Source organism: Macaca thibetana, chromosome 8 (genome assembly GCF_024542745.1).
Source record: "Macaca thibetana thibetana isolate TM-01 chromosome 8, ASM2454274v1, whole genome shotgun sequence".
NCBI classification, from domain to species: Eukaryota; Metazoa; Chordata; class Mammalia; order Primates; family Cercopithecidae; genus Macaca; species Macaca thibetana.
The window spans coordinates 75,161,763-75,179,363 of record NC_065585.1 but is presented as its reverse complement, the minus strand read 5'-3'; the positions used below and the strand labels follow the sequence as shown (position 1 = coordinate 75,179,363).

General features: G+C 39.3%; 1 protein-coding gene across 5 annotated transcripts in view; it reads left to right on the top strand.

Annotated features, from left to right (window-relative positions):
- Positions 1-17,601, top strand: part of SULF1 (sulfatase 1) — a 192,864-nt gene that overhangs the window by 79,877 nt on the left and 95,386 nt on the right. The window lies entirely within an intron of this gene.

Here is a 17,601-nt window from a genome sequence, read left to right as displayed (position 1 = left end):
ACGGTCCCACACAATCCTTTCATTACATCTCACTGGAAAGAAATCAATCATGTGGGCACATAGAGTTGCCACGGCAACTAAGAAAAGTCACCTATAGCTGGCCACTGCAAATAAAATTGGGATCTTGTTGTAAATAAAGAAGACAATGAATGATGAGGTAGGGAATTAGCAGTTTGCACCACATCATTTAGGACTCTACAACAGCAAAAAAATGAAAATGCAATTGTTTTCTAGAAATAGTAACAGAAATGAGATGAGTTCACAGTATGGAGAAAATAGATTGTTGCTATCAGACAAAATAAAGTTGTGCCTTATCATTATTATATGGAAAACTATTTTGTCTTCTACATTTATCCCCGTGGTCAGGCAAAGCTATGATTCAAGGTGAGGTGAATTCCCAGGAATGTAGCACATTCCCCTGCCCTCTTCCCCATGAGTCCTACCTAGAAAATTACAAACTTTCCAGCTGCCGTCCACAGGAAAGATGCTAAATTCCCATAAAGCAGTCCTTTTCTATTTAAAATTATTTTGAGTTTCATGTCAAGTCCAAATGCATTTTCGGTATAATCAATCTAACTTCCTAATCTGCTTTTGTAAAAAGACTGTTTAAAATGTTAAAATCAACGTATCTTCAAGGCTTTCCTTAAATTATTAATCCTCGAGTGATTTAATCTGAGCTATTTTGTAGACATATTTTTACCAAAATATTGTTTTTCACATACTTTATTAAAACGTAAGAGTCTATTAAGAGTACTCTGAGCAACATCATAATGTTGCTAAAATTATTAGGAAGCAGCATTAACACTTCAACTCACTATATTCGCATGACTCGGGAAGTCGTTACCTCTGTATTTTTACTGGTTGTTGCGTTTGTGCAGAAAGAATAAGTAAACCTGAAACCAATATTCTACTTGTGTGAGTTTTGTGAAAAGTAACAATAAAAAGGTTTGAAATGAGTGCAAATACATCTTTTCTTTGCTTGTCTGCACATTATATTAGCTTATATATTTTTACCATCCATATCCATGAACGATCAAGTTGACAATTATAAAAATGAAAAATAAGTGATTTATGTTGGAAACTAGCTACCAGCCTTGGAGTCAGAAGACCTGAGTATAATTTCAGGTTACGCTTTGTCAAGCGACTGTGGTAGGTGGAGGTGGGGTGGGTGGGGGAGGAATAATAACGCCTGCTCTAATTGCCCATATAAGTTATGAAGAGCAAATTTGATGATTTATACCAAAATATTTTCCTGAACTGTGATGCCTTGTGAACACAGAATGAATTATTTTATCCATGAAAGAGCAAATATTTTCCCATGGGATTTGAGATATAAGAAACCACCTAAGCATATGAAAAATCTGGTTCACAGATCAGTTATTACCAATGCAAGGTCAGGCTTTCAGAAGATAACTAAATATTTATTAGAGGAAAATGCTAGCTAGGAAATAGTTGTGCACTAACCAAGTTGAAAACGTTTGACTTTCATCTACTTTGACTGGCGAATATGGCTCTTTGGGGTTTGTTTTCGTTTGAAAAACATGAGCGCTGCACGCCACTGTGGTGTTCAGGGTAATCTCAACCCACAGAGAGTATCACACACACCCCAGGAAGCCCTGGGGCCTTTCGAAGTGTGCCATCTGCTCCACCTTTAGAGTGAAGGGCGTTACCAACACATTTTGAAAGTGTATTATACGTAGCATAGCATATGACTTTCCATTCAAAGGCAGGACTCTTTTCCATTATCTCAGTAGTGCCTGATGAAGTGCCTTATACAGGTGTTCAACAAAGGGTTGCTGAATCAAAATGTTTCTGGAAGTGAGAATAAATGGAATTGAACAAATTGCAGGTAGTGTTAATGCTTAGTCAAGTATCTGGGAAAAAAATCTGTTAAATATGGAAAATGGCAAAGCAGGAGTGCTTGGAACTTAATCCAGCTCAATCTTCTCTAAGTTCATTTATCTAACACCCTCAACCAGCCCGCAAAAACAGGGAAACAAAAGCAAAACCAAGCGGAATTCTAATAAACCGATGATGCCCCCAACACAACCTTTTGCCAGCATGCCCACACACAAAGGACTTGAGAGACCCTCATGTCTTCATTCTCATTTTAAACATGAATCTAATGAGGTCTAACAAGCCTCCTCCTGGTATCTCCCTCACATATTATTATAGAAGGGAGAAGGTGGGAGAATACTCTCCCTAGCACATTAGAAGACAAGTGTAAACACTCCAGTGATAACTAGAAATGATCATTGATAGCAAAGGAGGTGAAAACAATATTATGAAAAGCATCCATAAGGAATTTCAAACAGTGTGGGTCTGGTGTCATTTATGTATTGGGCAAACTGCTTTCCACATCCCAGTATCCCTTAGAAAAAGTCAAAATCATAGCCTAGAGCACTTTGGATGTTAATTTTTTTTTTTTTTTTTTTTTTTGAGATGGAGTCTCACTCTGTCTTGCCCAAGCTGGAGTGTGCAGTGGCATGATCTCGGCTCACTGCACCCTCCACCTCCCGGGTTCAAGCAATCCTCCCACCTCAGCCTCCTGAGTAGCTAGGATTACAGGCATGCACCACCATGCTTGGCTGACTTTTTTTTGTATTTTTAGTAGAGACGGGGTTTCACCATGTTGGCCAGGCTGGTCTTGAACTCCTGACCTCAAGTTAGCCACCCACCTCGGCCTCCCAAAGTGCTGGGATTACAGGCATAAGCCATCATGCCCAGACTTGGATGTTAATATTGATGACCCAGAGCCAAAAAAAAAAAAAAACAGTGACATCATCTGCAGTACTGATGACCAGGAAATATGTAATTAATTTTTGTACTGATTACCAGGAAATATGTAATTAATTTTTGAAAGTGTGTATGTTAGATTTTGTCACAATCCCCAATGATTGTCACCACCTCCCCACACACATATACACACACAAACCAGAGAAGTGAAGGAAATCAACATCCCCACCCACAGGAGAGCAGAACGTATACCCACCCTGCCCTGGGCTCGACCCTATGGCTTGCTTTAGCCAATGGAAGATCAGCAGGTGTGCCAGATGCCCTGTGTAAGCAGATGCTTTAAACAGCATTCCCAGTTTCCATCAGCAGTCCTGCTCCTGCCATGACAATGCCATGCCTCAGCCCAAGTTCTGGAGTGAGAAGAGCCACAGCTTGGAGCAGCATGGAGCCACTGCCCCCTCCATGAAACAGGAGGAAATAACCCTTTTTTTGTTGTGAGCTTAAAGGGGTTCCTTGTGCAAATTCCGTGTGCTTTAAAATATTTTATTTTTATTTGCTTGTTTTAAGTTGGAGCTTTTAAACAGTTCAAGTATGGAAATTCACATATCTAGAGACCCTCTTTTCCCCTACTGTGATCGATAATTGAGGTATTACTGTGAATAGCCTCAGTTAAAATTGCACTTGGGATGGTGGGAAAACAGCCACAAGCAGCCAAACGCAAAGTGTTAGCTAGATTGTGCCTCCTGCACCCCACAAGCCAGGATGCCTGGCCTCATCTCCTTGAAGTTGGGGAGACAAGTCCTGCTGGGACTGGGTTGGGAGGGGGATCTCGGAGGATGGAATTTTCATGGACTGGGGAGATTGAAGATGATGTCACTCATTAAGGTGTGGGTTAAGGACAGCTTTCTGTTTCTGGAAAACCAAGCACACCAGTACTAACTCGGAGCCCGAGAATGACCGACTGCGTGACTATGCACAAATTATTTCACCTTCTGCCTTGTTACCAAGGATTAATTAATCATTGCAAGTTGTCTCGCGACTCCACAATGCTAAATACAAATAGAGGAGACCCTCGAATTCATGGAGCTGTGACTCGTGGTCTTGAATATTCATGTTTAACCACGCCAGTCCACTCTCTCACCCAGCAACGACTCTTTGTTTTACTGAGTTCTGAGGGGTCCGCTTCTGTTTGGAAGGTGAAAGGGGGGCTGTACGTGGTGTGTGGCTGCAATACTGATGGCCTGTTTTGTTCTCCCAGGGAGATACTGTAAGGCACAGTGGCAGATTCACCTGAAGCTCATTTTTGCCCCTCAAAATTTCCCCCCATTAATTTTGCCAGTTTGAAATTCTCTAGACATACAAGATCTTTTAGAGTTAAAATGCACTTCAAGAGAAAATGCAAAAACAGAACACTTACGAAGAAAGATGTTGGTATGGGGTCGTCCCCGTTCTGCCCTTACTGTGTAATCTTGAACAGATCCCTGAACTTCCCTGAATCTCAGTTTTCTCGTTTAAAAAAAAAAAAGAGTGAAAATAGTTCCTACTTCGTTGGTGTGTGGCTATGATAAACTAATGACTATGAAAGGTCTAATACATGGCACATGCTCAATGGATATTAGCAAAAATTCTTGCTTCTTGATTAAGAGTTGAGTGTCATCCAAATCTTGGAAATTGTGGGAAGTTGGAAACTCAGGAGAACAAAAAGAAAAAAGTGGAGTGGTAAGGGACTTTTGTCAGTCAGGGGGCAGAATGGGGCTGTAGGATCTGAGGAATGAAGGAGGAGCTGGCGATAAAATGAGGGGGTGAGGGGAAAAGGGAGCAAAAAGAGAGAAGGAAAGAAGACCAGGCGTGAACCCTTTCGGTTGTGCCAAGGTCCTGGCACTAGTCCACGTGGTGCTGGAAGTTACTCCCTGAAGTCAGGCAACTGGAAAACTAGGGCTCCAAAATTGTTTTCCCTTCTCAACCGGGTATCAGACCACGTGTCCCAATTTGGGGTTGCTGCGATAAGAATTGAGGTAGATAAAGTCGTTTGGAAGGTTGCAAACATGACCTTGGCCCAATTTCAACCCACTGCACCTGGTCCCCGTGAATCCTGCCCCACTTTTCCAGCTCACTTTGTGTGGCCACATCCCTTTCCCTACTCTTCCACAGTGTGGGACGAAGGATTCAGCTCAGCATTCCCAGGAGCACCTAATGTCATGGTGTCTTTCCTATCATGGTGGTTTCATACATTTTTTGGATCATATTGTTTAATCGATTCAAAGTTTGTTTCCTACTGCAGCTACATTCACCTGCCATTGTCTCAAAGAGGAGGCCATAGATGATGAAAGGCCCACAGGGGGTGATTGGCAGATAAGGCTGAACAGAATTGGTAAACTGAATCAGGGCTTTATGAAAACAAAAGCCAAGTAACTCACTCTGCCTCCTTAATCTCTGGTAATAATTTACCTTAAGATGAAGATTTCAACCTGGGAGTGGTGAACCTATCTTTGAGCTTATTAACAAACTCCAGCGTGGGCCCCTGTTAGAGTCTGTTAGTTCACATATGTCAAGAATTTTGAATTTGAGCAATCTTATTCCTTCAGACATGGAAAGAGATGTTAGCTGGTCATTTGAAAGCCACTCAAAAGAACACTTCTGGATACTTGTTGAAGGAGGTGAAGGTTCTCCCATGGAAAACTCCTTCAGTTGTTGATGCCTAGGATAGACTGTGTGTTGGCATGTTTGCCTTCTTGGCAACTCTGGGAAGGATGATCCTAAATACAGTCCTATCAGCTACAAAATAATTGGCAGTATCATTAATCCTATCTTGTAAATGCTTAGCTGCCTCAGCCCATGCAAAGGTCTGAGGAGTCAGCCTTCATGGAAGAGACTTGCAACACCTGCTTGGCTGGGCTTCACTTTTCCTTTCATTGATGCTAGTGGATTGATCGCTGTACTGTAGACCAGTACCATCAGCATCAGCATCACCTGGGAACTTGCTAGAAATGCAATTTTAAGGCCGGGCATGGTGGTTCACGCCTGTAATCCCAGCACTTTGAGAGGCCAAGGTGGGCAGATCACCAGAGGCCAGGAGTTCAAGACCTGCCTGGCCAACATGTTGAAACCTCGTCTCTCCCCAAAATACAAAAATTAGCTGGGCATGGTGGTGCGCGCCTGTAGTCCCAGCTACTCAGGAGGCTGAGGCAGGAGAATCACTTGACCCCAGGAGGTGGAGGTTTCAGTGAGCTGAGAGCACGCTACTGCACTCCAGCCTGGGCAACAAGAGTGAAATTCCATCACAAAAAAAAGCAATTTTGGTTGGGCTTGGTGGCTCATGCCTGTAATCCCAGCACTTTGGGAGGCCGAGGCAGGCGGATCACGAGGTCAGGAGATTGAGACCATCCTGGCCAAAATGGTGAAACTCCATCTCTACTAAAAAAATTTTAAAAATTAGCCAGGCGTGGTGTTGGGCGCCTGTAGTCCCAGCTACTCGGGAGGCTGAGGCAGGAGAATGGCGTGAACCCGGGAGGTGGAGCTTGCAGTGAGCCGAGATTGAGCAATTGCACTCCAGCCTAGGTGACAGAGCAAGACTCCATTTGGAAAAAAAAAAAAAAAAAAAGCAATTGTATAGGCCTCATCCCAGAATCAAAAACGCTGGAGTAATTAACAAGACTTCTAGGTGATTCTGATGAACCTCTGCTCCACGTTATGAATTAAGTACTTGAGCCTAGGACCCTTGTTTAAGGGTTGTTATTTTCTTGCATAGCTCTTTTAAAGTATCCAGTATTCTGAAGTTAGGAGCCATGTGTGGTAAAGATGTTTCTTTTGGGAAGAAAAGCTTCCTCAAAATCTAATTACTAGAAGGAAATCAGTAAGTTGTCAAGGAATTTTTTAAAAAATCAGTACTTGGATTATGACGCTAGCCTGGATCTTCATCTTTCTTGCCTGGCTTTATTCTCCAATAAAACTAATTAGCAATTTAATTATGCAAATTTTGGAAGATTTCTGATTTGGATGTAGTTCAAGCATGAAAATAGTGGTACATAAGGACATTTTTCTTAGTGAATTTGGAAACCATTGATTTGCAGTAGTCTAGTAGTCAAAATCCCTTTGAGCCAGATGGGCATTAAATATGCTGGCTTGCTATTTGTGTAACTACAGTTTTATAGGATTTATTGATCCAATAGTTAACCAACCAATGGCCAAATTAAAAATAATCCCTTCCAACTCTCTCCCGTAATTACGAGTAAACCACCACGTAGGTATGTTTTGTAAGAGATGATTTAGGAGTTAGATAGAAACAATCTTGAATTATTTAAATCATTTGTTATGTAAAAAAATATATAGAATTGTTTTGTGTGGCTCAGAAGAATAGAGCATGAGTAAGCATCTAGAAGAAAGGGGAAGGCAGATTTTTGTTCAATAAAAGGGAGAATTTCCTAATCTGAAATCTCACCCTAAACTAAACAGGTGGCCTAGTGAGTCCCTTGTTACCTACACAGGGACATTATTCACTGATGAGTGAGAAGTTTTATTCACTAAAGGTTAATGGAGGTGAACTTTAAGATCCTTTTCAGACTTAGAGATTCCACAAGGTGTTTTCCAGAACACCTCCTTCACATTTGCTCTCCAAAGTCAGGCTTGCTAACCTCCTTTCTCATATACGATCTGTCCCCTGAAGCCATGTTCCAAGGAGAAAAAGTAGATGGCCTGCGTGCCAGAGCACTACTTTTGCTGATTTCGCAAAAACAGTTTATTATCATTTACATGTTTCCTTTCGTGTGTACTTCAAGCATATGCTGTATGCAAGAGATCCTGATATGGAGGACCAGACGCATGTCAAATCCAAGCCTTTGTATTTTCATCCCTGATTGAAACTAAATACAGTCATGAAACACAAAGAAAGATCAGAGAGAACCAGCAAATTAACAAAACATCTAGAAGTCCACCAGGGCTGGAGGTCTCGGTAAACTTTAGGAGCCCTGGTAAACTTTGCAGGCAGCCAGACTTAGTATACTTCTATTAATGATGACAGCTATTAATATTTTGAAATTGTCAAATGTTGTTCTGTGACACATTTCACAATATTTCACCAGAACGGGCCAAGGGAATGTTAGACTTCAGATTCACAACTTTATAAAGCATTTTCCAAATAAACCAAGCTCCTCACTATAGTTGGAAAATAGTTGCTATGTTTGGCTAATCCACTCATCAGTAAAAACTGTTTTCGTTTCCCCCCAATTTTTATGCAAATTTTATATATACCCTAATCAAGAGAACATGAGTGCAGTCTTTATTTTTGTTTTTCCTTAATTAATAAACATCATCTAGCTTCCTTTCCATGCATGATGTTTTAGTAAGCTTGCAAATATTATTAAAGATTGCTTTTCTTTTTGAAGACAGATATTAAAATCAACCCAACCCTGTTGTACTATAATCTGTAATATCACATCAGGTTTTGCAGCACACATGTGCTTAAGACTTCATGGAAACCAAATCAGCAGAGAGAAGGGATTACTTTAGATGACTTTAAAATATGCATTGTTTGAAATGGCCTCTGGTGACCAGCTTTCATGAATGGCTGGCTTTACGTGTGGGGCCCATCATCTGGTTTAATTATATCAGCTGCTTTGTGTGACAAGTGCTGTTCTTATGTGTGCTGAGAAATGAAGGTTTGAAACAAAGTAGAGTGTAATGAGTGAGAAAATAAATTCTGGAAGTGGAACACCACTGGGCGTTTGTATGGAAGAATTCTAAGGACTAGTCCACCTATAAACATCTATTTATAAAGACACTCCACAGTGACAGTAAGTGTAAATTTGCCTTATATGTTCATGGACCTAGATCATAATCTGAGCCTTTTCAGGAAGCTTTATTTCACATATAAGATAAGTAATAGCTTAGGATGCTAATGTGGCTCTTAACATTTTCATTCTATAAATTCTTATGCATAAAACTTCATAAAAGTTACTCTTTTGTAACATTAGAGTAAAATGCTAAGTTTTTATTAGCTAAAGTATTTCCCAACTTCTGTCCAGCAAGTAAACTAAGACAGATGTCATAAAGTTTCAAGGCACTACCGATTCATTATTTGAATCTATAAATGTTAGGAAAATTATGGTTTTAGAAATCTCCTGTTGTATCTCTTTAGTTGTTAGTCTTTCTAAAAAAAAGAAAAGAAAAGAAATTGGCCAGACGCGGTGGCTCACGCCTATAATCCCAGCACTTTGGGAGGCCAAGGTGGGTGGATCATCAGAGGTCAGGAGTTCAAGACCAGCCTGGCCAACATAGTGAAACCCCCTCTCTACTAAAAATACAAAAATTAGCTGGGTGTGGTGGTGCACACTTGTAATCCCAGCTACTCAGGAGGCTGAGACAGGAGAATTGCTTGAACCTGGAGGTGGAAGTTGCAGTGAGCCTGGATCACACCACTGCACTCCAGCCCAGGCAACAGAACAAGACTCGATCTCAAAAAAAAAGGAAAAAATAGAAATTTATAAATATCTCTATGTCCAGATAGTGATTTGAAGATAGGAAGGTGAATTTGATTGAATAAGAATATCATAGATTACACTAGTGTCAATGATAACTGACAGGCAATTTTTATTCATTATATGCTTTATTGCTAAGATTAATACAGTAAATTAATTTTCCTAGATGGGCATACTAGTTACTGAGTTTTTTCTACTGTGATATTTTCCAAGACTGCAGACCTGAATTTCACGAGAAATTTAAGTAGGGTTGCTCTTTTTACTTGATAATTGTAAAGCTGTGCTTGTTAGTCGTTGAGAGAGGAGTACAGAGCTGAAGGGGACCCAATGTCTGAAGATAGCTCAGGGATTTAGGTACATGGTGAAGATGATTTTGTTATTTAAAGACTGGGAATTATGTATTTAACCATTAGGACAAAAGATCTCAAAACACTATTTCCCAGTACAACTTGTAAAGGACGATTTTTTAAAATATTAATACATAAACTAATCTGAATTTTAAAGTTTCCTTGAAAATGTCTCCAAGCAAAGACATTGGCTTTAATAGGATGTTTGAATTTTTTTTTTTTTTTTTTTTTTTTTTTTTTTTTTTTTTGAGACCGAGTCTCACTCTGTCGCCCAGGCTGGAGTGCAGTGGCATGATCTCAGCTCACTGCAAACTCCGCCTTCCAGGTTCAAGCAATTCTCCTGCCTCTGCCTCCCGTGCAACTGGGACTACAGGTGCCAGACACCACACACAGCTAGTTTTTGTATTTTTAGTAGAGACGGGGTTTCACCATGTTGGTCAGGCTGGTCTCGAACTCCTGACCTTAGGTGATCTGCCCACCTCAGCCTGCCAAAGTGCTGGGATTATATGCGTGAGCCACCGCGCCCGGCTTAAATGTTTGATATTTTTTTAAGGTTCTCCTGTAAGTAATACACTTTGAAAAAAAAATACAGCTAATCTCCATAATTTGCCTTGAGCTAGGAAAGAGAATTGTCTTTTGAAATGTGATTACCTCCTTCACACTGTTTCCCAGAGCTTTCTTTCCTGGTCCTCTCTCTGCTTGTTTCCCCATTCTGCTGTGTTTACCGCCTAGAAGAAGTTAGAGAGCATTATATTGGCAGTGAACTTGATGGCATAGAAAGTAGGCCAGTGGACGGTCACAGTGGCTAACACCTGTAATCCCAGCACTTTGGGAGGCCAGGACAGGCAGATCACTTGAGGTCAGGAGTTCGAGACCAGCCCGCCAACATGGTGAAACCCCATCTCTATTAAAAATACAAAAATTAGCCAGGTGTGGTGGTGTATACCTGTAATCTCAGCCACTCAGGAGGTTGAGACAAGAGAATCACTTGAACCTGGGAGGTGGAGGTTGCAGTGAGCCAAGATCATGCCACTGCACTCCAGCCTGGGCAACAGGTGAGACTCCATCTCAAAAAGGAAGTATGCCAGTGGGGTTCTCTTGACTGCAGCTTCATTTACGTAGTAAAGTCAGGTGTTCTTCTTCCTACATACGACTGCGAGATAGTATTTCAAGAAATGATTTTCAGACTGTATATTTATGTTTCGAAACCATTTCTCATAGTATGAGATAGTGTTTCCAGAAATGCTTTTGAAACATAAATATACCATCTAATTGTCTTTTTAAAAATATTTACTTCAACTTAAACGTATCTCGAGAATTGTGGAATTTTAAAAATTTTGCATTGTGCCAGATTATGTACATCAGGAAAACAGACTAAAATGAAACATGTATAAAAAATCCCCGAATCTGTCGAAAGTATATTTTTAGTACCTAAGAATGATTGAACTTTATACTGTGAGAAAGATTGTTTCTTCGTTCCTTGCGATATGTGTCTGTGTGTGGGTACGTATATTTATACACATATCTTAAGTATGTGTGTGGGCATACACACGTGTATGTGTGTGTGTGTGGTGTGTGTGTGTGTAGAGAAAGAGAAAGACATGGGGTACTAATGAAACATAAAGTTTGTGGCATAGACATTAGTGCTCAGCAAACACTTTGGTCTGCTAAATTTTCCAATGCCCTTGCAGTTGAGTGGGGCCACATGACTAATAACATCCAATGAAATGTTAGAAGTGAACTGGGTCACTTTCAGGTTGAAGCCCTGAAAAGCTCCTGCAAAATTCTTGAGCTTATTTTTCCCTTGCTTCTTGGTCTACTTATTGCAGCAACAGGACAACACTGCCCCCGTCAGTGTGCATCCATGTATGGCTGGGCAGAGCAGAGCTCTCTGCCATCCTGTGTGTGACTTGCAGTACGAGTGACAAATATGCTTTTATCATATTTGGAATTTCTTTGTTATTGCAACAAACTACTTCTGCTGACTAATGCAGTATCTCAAGGTACTTCTGTACAAATAAGCTATAAATGTATAAAACCAAAGGCCAATTTAATAAAATTTAATGTAATAAATCATATATTTTAAGACATAGCTAAGATGCCCAAGATCACATTCTAGTTTTTTTTAACAATATTGTTGTCCTTCCACCAAACCCACTTTATTTTTTTTCATCAACTTTTATTTTAAGTCCGGGGTACATGTACAGGATGTGCAGGTTTGTTACATAGGTAAATGTGTGTCATGGTGGCTCGCTGCACATGTTATCCCTTTATCTAGATGTTAAGCCCAGCATCCATTAGCTATTCTTCCTGATGCTCTCCCTCCCCCAACCCTAAAGACCCCTCAACAGGCCCTAGCATGTGCTGTTCCCCCACATGTGTCCATGTGTTCTCATCATTCACCTCCCACCTATAAGTGAGAACATGCGCTGTTTGGTTTTCTGTTCCTGTGTTAGTTTGCCGAGGATAATGGCTTCCGAGTTCATCCATGTTCCTGCAAAGCACATGATCTCATTCCTTTTTATGGCTGCATAGTATTTCATACAAATCCACTTTAACTGAAGTTTCCATTGCCTCTTCTTTTGGAATTCCAGTTGTCTCTTTGTTCTCATTCTCTTGGATCTCAGTGCCACTGTTGAAACCATTGATCATTTGGACCACAATTGGTCACCAATGACCATTATTAGTCCCTTTAGACACTTTGTAACATATGCTTCAGGAATATTGAGTTCTTCCGGTGGTTTTCATAATATCTAGATCAGTTTGTTTTCCTTTGTCTTGTTCATTTCATCCGAAAGAAGCTGGACAAATTTTAATTTGGACTTTATGCATTCTCTAAAATGCCCTTCAGAAGCTTGATTTTATATGGTTTTAGTTCCTCCTTTTATGAGGCAGAGTCTCAAAGGTACATTTCTCACTTCATCCTTCTCACTCTTCAACTCTCACTTAATCCTTCACAATCTTCTACTCCATCTATTTTCTTCCTCCCTGAGAAGACAGAGAGAAAAACCTAGAAAACTTAAGTTTATTTATTTCTATGTTTTGTAATGCAACCAATTATTGAAAAAATTCAATATATACATGCATTCAGCCAAAAAATAAAACCTGTCCCTCTCCCTCCCCATACACCAGGGATAAACAACACTCACCACTGTGTGAATAGATGACTTTTGAAGATTCCTTCCAATTTCAAGATTCACAGTGTTGGGTGGGAGGAGGAGAGGAGAAAGGAAGAGCTCATCATTTAGCCAAATATTTCCCCACAGGTGCTCCAGGTCACAGGCATACACTTTTCAGCCGTCATTGTTTGTTGGAAGAGGATTTATTATTTGAGGAGAATAAAAGTGTTACTACACCAGGAGGGGATGATTGTCTATCTTCTTTGCTTAGAGTTGTAATAAATTAGACCAGGAAACGGGCTTTCTAGAGATTAACAGTAGGTGAACTTTGCCAGCTATGGGGTTGTTAAAAGAAGAAATTAACTTCTTCATGGATTCATGTATATTATAAAGAAGATAGCACATCCTGAAGGCTTACTCTAAAGAAAAGAAGTAATCTCTGGGAGACTCAAAAGCCAAAATTAATGAGAAAGGGCCATGTTAACTGATCCTAAGAAATGTATGTAGACAGTAATGTGGGATGGGAGGATGAGATGTGGGTACCAGCTTCTTGCTGGCGTAATTCTACTTTGCTTGCCTCTGACAATAATCTAAGTGTGTTCTGGCTAAATTCAGCTTCACATAACTGCATAATCTCCCCTGCCCCTGCTGTTTCAACTGGTTATGGTGTCCCTTTTTTCTCTGGCCTAACTATAAAGTGCCATTGCTTTGTACTAGAAATAATTCTTTTGCCCCATCCTAGAGAGGTTTTTTTCTGTGGCAAGTGGGTTGTTCTGACCCTGTCCCTTGTATACTTTAGCTGTGTGGGCATTCATTTGTAAAATTTTATGTTATCCTTGGGGAATAAAAAAACACAGAATTTTATCACTCATCAACAACTTTTATCTGAGACCAGGCATTTAGAACTGAGGACAGTTTCAAGGCTTTAAGGAAAAAAAGTAAATGAGAAGCTTGTGACTAGGGCCAGACCTAGAGCCTTAAATGTGAGAGTCTGGGCTTAACTATAGAACAAGGTACACTATAAGTCAGCAATTCTCAAACCCTTTGGTTGGGCTCAGTATCTCTTTATATAATTAAAATTTATTGAAGACTCTTGCCCCAACAGTTTTTATGTGGATTTTAATTATTAATACTTAGAAGTGAAAACTGATAAAATTTTAAAATATATGATTCTTTTGAAAATAATGAATCTATTATATGTTAACCTAAATGATATATTTTATTTAAAAAACTATATTTTCCAAACAAAAAAAATTGTGAATAAATTATGAATTCGTTTTACATTTTTGCAAATGTCTTTAATGTTTATCTGAAAAGAAGAAAGTCGAATTCTTATTTCTGCTTCTACATTCAATCTGTTGAAATACATTGTTCTGGCTGAAGTACAGTAATAAAATCCAGACTGACATGAATAAGTAGTTGGAAAGGTAGAAGCATTTTAATAGCTTTTTCAGATACTTGTGGATATTCTTTGATACTACAACAAAACTTGGCAAGTGATAATTCATTAAAGGTTAGTTGTGTTAAGAAATCTGAAACCATATCAATGAACTTTTCATTCTGTTACAATAGAATCCAGTGGTCATCTTGTACTTTGAATGAATATTTTACTCATGTAAGATTTTATAGCACTGTGATAATTTGGGAAATTTAGTTCACTGAACTATGCAAATATTCTAAATGTTGACTCATTTCATTTTACAATATCAAAAAATAACATTTGTTAACATCACTATCATTGTCATCAGAAAAAGTTACTTATTGGAAGTCTGCCAAGTGGAGTATACAAGCTTTCCAAAATTCTAATTTTAGTTTGAAAGGTAGATTTCTATCATTGGTAACAAACACTGTCAATTGTTTCCCTTGAAATGATAGGCTTATTTCATTCATTATTTCGTAAAATGTCTACCAAATATCCAAGTCCAAAAAAATTATTTTAAGTAAAAGTAGTGTTTCATTTTTTTTGTTTAAAGCCACTTTAGCTTGCAGCTCAGCCACCCTCATGCCTTTCCTCAAGACAGCCATCATACTCCCCCAGCCAACAAGGGACTTTGAGTGAACCTCCTATCTCAAAAAACAGAACAGTGAAAAGAAAACATGTGCACTCAAGGTCACGGTTTCATAAAATTAGTGATTTTACTGCCTCATCTTAATGAAGCTGGATTTTTTTTGTTGTTTTTGTTTTTTTGTTTGTTTTTACTATATGTGAAGCTTTTATCATTCATGCTAAGACAAAAGCGGAAAGTGGCTCTACGTACCATTGCTCTTACATCATCTGTAGAAATGTCAGCACAGTGAAGAAAGCAAATAATGTGTCAGTATTCTTATCAAAATAGTTCTGACCTCATGAACCTCCCAAAAGGGTCACAGGGTCCCCCAAAAGTCCCAAACTATACTTTGCTGCTGTAGACAAAAGCAGGGTGCTGTTGATGTATTGACCACCATCCCCTCTAGAGACCTAGCACCAAACTGCCCAGCCAAAGGGGGGATTGGGGAAGACAGAGATCCCCTTAAACCTTTGGGAGCAACAGGGCTTGAGTTTAGATTGGGGTATTGCGGGACAAACATATGTGACCTAAACTTTCTATCCAGTTGGCTGGACATCTTTCCAGTCTTTTTTTGTTTTTCTTTTTCTTTTACATGTGACTTGAAAAATTTATTGCCACTTTTATAATTTGGCTTGACCACCCTAAACAAAGTCCTATAAACTTTCCACACCAATTGGCCATAACTACAACTGCTGTTGTCATTTTATGGGTTGGAGTAAAAGCAGCTTATATCCTGGTCTTGATCAGTGAAGAATAAAACACTGTTCTTCAAACTCACTTTGTATGTGTGTGAGAAAAACCTTTCTACATTTCTTTCATTTTCTACTCTTTCTCAAGACCAATTGCTAGTCTCTAAGGACTCTTGTTGTCCACCACAAAGTATCCAATTCAAACATTGCATCCTTGTCTCTTCTGTCAAGCTCTGCATTTTGTCTGTCAGGATTTTTTTCCCTTCTTTACTTCTTTTCCTTCTGGAGCTGGAAACCATTTTCGAATAAAGAATTGTCTGTGTGCAGTGTTTCTAGAATGGCATGTTTTGTGTGTTTTCGTGAAGGAAGATGAGATGAAAGATAGAGAGGACTCTTGCTGGCCAGACTAGGTGAAAAATTCAATTTTCTTGACCACTTAATGTATATATCCTTGTAGGTACGAATTCCCTGAATTGAATAGTGGTGGTGGTGGGGGAAGCTGACCGAAGGGTCCAAAGTTCTAGTGAGACAGGAGGAATAAACTTTCAAGATCTGTTGCCCAGCAAGGTGACCACAGTTAATAACAATGAATTAATCGTATGTTTCAAAAATGCTAACAGAGTAGATTCTTCAATGTTCTCACTACAAAAAAAAAAAATGATAAGCATGTGAGGAGATAGACTGTTAATTAGCTTGATATAATCATTCCACAAAGTACACATATATCAAAACATCAAATTGAACCCCGTAAATATATATAATTATCATTTGTCAATAAAAATAAAAAATTTTAGTTAAAAAAATAAGATAAACCGTGGCAGAAAATAATGTAGACCTTTTCTGCACTTTTCATTCACCAGAAGGGAAGTTCGCTTCGTAGGAAAAAACCACTCTCTCTTTTCCATATTAGGAAATGATTTTTGATGTAGTTTACACAAAGGTATCATTAAAGCTAATTTGCTTTTTCCTAAAGGAAGAAGTAAAGTAAATAAGATAAAGAAAAGAATAACTAGCAGTGTTGATTGGGTTCCAGCAAAGGTTATCAGCATCTGAATTGTCAAGAACTTCCAGTTTCTCGTGTTGCTGATTATTTAAACTCAAATGCCACTGTTTGTCTAATGCAGTGAGCCTGAAATTGTTCCTCCCGGGTTGCTACTGTCAGCAGAGGTTGGTTTACACTATAGTGGGTGCACAAACGCCGTCTTCACAAACTCTCCCTTCACACACCTCTGCAGGCTTTGAGAGGTGAGCAAAGTTTTACTACTTAAAGAACCAACCTCTTAAGAAATTTCTGTATTTAACTATTTAGCCTGACCCATGCTTTGTGAGAACAAGCCATTGTTTGTCATTTTATTCCTTTAGTTTTCCTGTCCCTTCGTGCCTGTATCAAGTGTCTCACGATTTAAAACAAATGCACAGAAGTCAAACAGTCAGTGCAGAATAATTGCAGGCTTTCAGTGTTTGGCATGCACAGCAATCACTGTGGAATCACCCTGAGTTATTAAGAAGAAAGCACCAAATCTTACATTAGTGACTTCTACAGAGCTCCGTTATCAATTGGAGCTGGCTTGTGTGTTGCAGATAATGTAGTCAGGACTGCCTGGCTGCAGACACTAGAGTTTTGTTTAAAAACCTGTTTCTTTTTGTCTCTTTCTCTCTCCTACAGTATAATTACAGGCTGCAGAGTGAAAAGCATTAGAACTGTTTACAAAACAGCTCATAAAGTTTAAAATATGTGTGTGTTTGTGTAAAACAAAATAATGTATATGGTATCCAGTCTTTCTTCTTTCACTAACCCCTGTCACCCTCCAGAATTAAGGGCATGAAGTTGAGAGATGGAGCCCTTTCCTCCTGCTATGCGATGCTTACACTTAATTAGTTATGCCTACTTATCCAATGCCAGTTTATTGTTGCAGATCAAAATACAGATTCTCAGGTGTATGGGGACTGAGTGACTGATGAAACAGACTGCTATCTAATTAATTTTAGGGCAGCCTAAATTCCCATAAAGTTGTTCCCTCATGACATATGAGACAAAGATTTTATTTTTTTAATGAGCCCTTTGCTATCTTTCCAAGAGAAAAGCTTTCAGCAGGTTAGTGTTCCAAAGTGAGAGGGGCATTTTTCCAACCCTTTCAAAAGCCTCCTTCTGTGCAGCTTTGCAAAGATTTTGCAGCTCGCCCTTCTGG